Source organism: Nansenia antarctica (genome assembly GCF_963989245.1).
Source record: "Nansenia antarctica genome assembly, chromosome: 3".
Lineage (NCBI taxonomy): Eukaryota > Metazoa > Chordata > Actinopteri > Argentiniformes > Microstomatidae > Nansenia > Nansenia antarctica.
The window spans coordinates 61171968-61176326 of NC_137688.1; positions in this window are offsets into that span (position 1 = coordinate 61171968).

The window sequence follows — 4359 nt, forward strand, 5'->3', positions numbered from 1 at the left end:
ATACGCTCTTATCCAAATCAACACGCATGCGCTGTTGTTTTCCTATGGACAGCCTCGCTGCGTCGTTTCTAATCGGAGCGAAACCACCCTTTTCAAGCGGAGCATCCGTTGGTTCTTTGCTCCGGGAGTTACTTAGATTTTTTGGGGGGGGATATTTGATATTCAATACATGTGTACGGGTGCAAGTAGCGTGATATAATCAGTCACTAATAAGGGGAATGGTGGAGAATGTATTGTGGTTTATTTACTACTGCCTATTTACTAATTCTGAAAGCGTCAAGTAACAAGTGTGCCCATCAAAGGTCTAGGCATTAGGCACATAACATCTAGTCCTTCACATCACAGCCAGTATAACACGTTTAAAATTAGGCCTACTACAAAACAAAAACAATATAGTCTACAGCAGTGGTTTTCATCCCTCTCCTCGGGGACCACCAGCCGTTCCACATATTTGATCTGTTCCACCACCAGCACACCTGATTCAACTAATCAAGTGCAAAGCAATTATGATTTGTACTTGATTAGTTGAATCAGGTGTGCTGGTGGTGGAACAGATCAAATATGTGGAACGGCTGGTGGTCCCAGAGGAGAGGGTTGAAAACCACTGGTCTACAGTGAATGACACACTGTTCATTTATCATACATGTTGAAACAAAACACACTTGAATAGGAAGGTAGCGCGGCGGTACTTTGCGTGAGCAAACCTCTCAATGACTATACTGATGAAATACATCTTGTCCCTGGATCAATGTATTTTCAATGGAAAGCATGGCATAGGCGTTCCTTCAGTCACTGTTGTCCCATTGTGTTTCTTGCGAATGTCTCAAAACTCTTGAAACCAGCCGCAACATTCAATGCATGCATGACTTGTGCTGTATAAATAACGGTTGATTGATTGATTGATTAATATGTAAATTCTGCTGCTGATTCATTGACTATCGTTGTTATTTTCACACAACAAAAATGTTCCAGTTTTATTCTTTGAACAACAGAATAGCAAATGTTAACATCTATAAATATATTACAAATATAAAACTTGAGTGCAAATAGCGGGTACTGGGTTTCCGTTAACCGGTAATTACCGGTCTTTGTCCGGTAAAATGTGTTGAAGTCCGACAAATTTAAACCTCTTCTGTCATAATGTCCGGTGAAAATAATTCCCTCTAAGCACAATTTGAATACAATTCGCTAAAGTTCACATTCTGATTCCTTCTATATTAAAAAAGACGAATGTATAGGCTATATATTTCTTTTATTATGATATGATTTGACGCCGGCATGATGATGACTCCTAATGTGTAGGCTAGCCTATGCGAAACAGCGGTGGCAGGGTTGCCAGATGGGATTGACAATACAGCCTAACCAGTCTATTACCGCTAAACCCAGTAGCCCATTCGGCGATAACCCGGCCCATCTGGCAACCCTGCGCAGCGGGCCACCATAATAATAACTTGTATTTGTATAGGCTAGCGCTTTTAACCTGCAAACGTTGCAGCTCAAAGTGCACCATAGCGAGCGAGAGGTAAACATGGCAAGACAAAGTAAGCTTAACAATGACTTCATGAAACCAAGCTACAATGAGTCTGAGGAGAAGTCTGACTGTAAAGAGATGGAGGCGGCTCGAGGGTTCCGATTTGAATGGAAAGAAACTTTCCCCTGGCTGCGTTTAGATGGGGAAGGAAAAATGTTCTGCTCACCGTGCAAAAAATCGGGGAGGAATAACGGATTCACGAGAGGAGCAACGAATATGAGAATGTCTCACTGATCACAGTCGGTGCAGTGACCACATATCGGCGGTCAGTTTGAGGCAACAGCAAACCGCTATGAAAGGCCACTGTGAGCAGGCTAATGAAACGGCTAACAATAAGCTGCACTCTCAGCTACAAGTTGCATTTCACATGGCAAAAAATGGCATCGCATGTCATCAGTATGTGGGACTGACTGAGCTACTGAAAGCAGTTAAGGCTCCAGATTGTGTCTTGAGTGAGGGCATTTAGCGCCACAGCGACTCCGTTGACATTGTGGCGCGCGTTCAGCGCTGGACATGGCATAGCGCGCATGCGAAACCATGAAAGCCTATATTATATTTATTATAAAGCTCGCATCTAATCGTATCGGATGAGAAATAGACATTAAACGGCATATACTGTATAGGCTACACAACAGCTAATCACCGCGACAAACAGCTATATTATATTTGAATATGATGACCGGAATATCTCACGTTTGTCCGGTAAATTGAAATCTTCCCGGACACGTTGACCGGCACAAATTTTTTCTAATGGAAACCCTGAGCGGGTAGTGCAAGGACATGACATTATTGACTGTCTTCTATAAACATCTTAGCAAGAGGCACTTCAACAATTATCATAAAGTTTATTATGCATCGGCATACTACCGAATTAATGAAAATGAATGAATTTCTATTATTTTACGATACTGTTGTGAAGGCCCACAGTTTTAGAGCCAGTTTAGTTTCCCCAAACCAGCCCGATTTTGCCCCTGGTATTTCTTTATTATTTTCTATACAATTCATATACGTTTGTGAAGTGTATGTATTATTATTGTACTGTTTATGTATATGTTGATGACGTAGTATATCCGGGGTGTGTCTGTGACCCGGATGTTACGTTCGGTGGTGCCTATATAAGAGGCGGAGGTGGTCCGCGAGTCAGAGTGTGTGGTGAGCAGCAGAACGAGAGAGAAGCAGAACGAGAGAGAATAACGAGAAGCCGATCCAACATGGCGGATTCAGCAGCGCGCACCCCGTGCAGCAACTGAAGACGCCAGGAAAGCGATTATCGAGTGTACCACGGTAGCCCGTTTTAGTTGTGTTCCACGTTGGACCAAGCGGGACGCCAGCTGGACATTAATCGTCGCCTCCACGAGCGAACACAGACTCCAGCGGAGCTTCGACGCGGACCACTTCATCGACGCACAGGCCATTCAACCAGGCCTCAACGCGCACCACGCCACTGGACTATAAGCCTGTTCAGGCCAGAGACTATCAGTGAGTGATTGAGAGTGTGTGTGGCCGGCCGGGAGGGAATGTGTATTTGGGGATGTATACAACCGTCATGTGTAATAAATGTGTGTTCATATGTAATACCGTGTGTTAGTTGTTTGTAGCTCCAATGCTAATGCTAGTTGTTTGTAGCTCCAATGCTAATGCTAGTTGTTTGTAGCTCCAATGCTAATGCTAGTTCCCTTGCTAATGCTAACGACATTAACTGCTAGTCTAACGGTTTGCTGTCGCCCCCTGCCTGTATCCTCCTATACTGCCTATTTAGCTCCCTTAGTTAGATAACCAGCCCCTTCCTAAAGTATACAGTCCTTTTAAGCTACTCCCTGGTTACAATTGGTCCTTCGAGCCGGATAGGTAGTGTAGTGATAGCATGGCTGAGCGCAGCCAACCAGACCAGACAGTTACCCCCCCTTCTCCGCCCCCTGAGCCAGAGCCACGACCACAGAGAGTCCCGCGGTTGCCTCCGAGGTTACAGGAGTATGAGCTTGAGCTCGAAAGCTCACCGAGTGGTAGCGAGGAGCGCACTCCACGGGATACAGTGGTCGGAGAGGCCGAGGTGTCCGCCGGCGCGCGGGTGGCTAGCACTGAGACAGCCCTCACCGAGCACCAGCCTGAGGATGAGATGGCAGAACCGCAGGGTTTTGCCGTGGAAACGGAAGAACAGGAAGGAGAGGCCCGGTCCGACAGCGCCTGCGGGCGGAAGAGGGAGGGCCTCAGCCTTAACGATCTGCCTCCCAGTACGGCGCGCTCGAGACCTAGCTCCTGCCGCTCAGTGGCTTCCTACCGGTCCAGGGCTTCCGTGGGCAGTTATGCCTCTGGGGCGGATAGCCTGCACTCCAGAGGGAGTAGTGCCGCGCTGTCAGAATATATGCGCCAACAGGCCGAGATGGCGTTAGAGCGGGAGCGCCAACAGGCCGAGATGGCGTTAGAGAGGGAACGCATCCATTTCGAGCGCGAGCGCCTCCAGATGGAGGCGGCGGGGAGACAGCGCCAGGAGGCGCTAGAACGCGAGCGCCTCCAGATGGAGGCGGCGGGGAGACAGCGCCAGGAGGCGCTAGAACGTGAACGCTTCCAGATGGACGGAGCGGAACGCGCGGCGGAGAGACAGCGCCAGGAGGCGCTAGAACGTGAACGCTTCCAGATGAACGGAGCGGAACGCGAGGCGGAGAGACAGCGCCAGGAGGCGCTAGAACGTGAGCGCTTCCAGATGGAGCGCGACCGCCTCCAGACGGAGAGACAGTGCCAGGAGGCGTTAGAGAGGGAACGCATCCAGTACGAGCGCGAGCGCCTCCAGATGGAGGGGGCGGAACGCGCGGCGGAGAGGCAGATGGCGA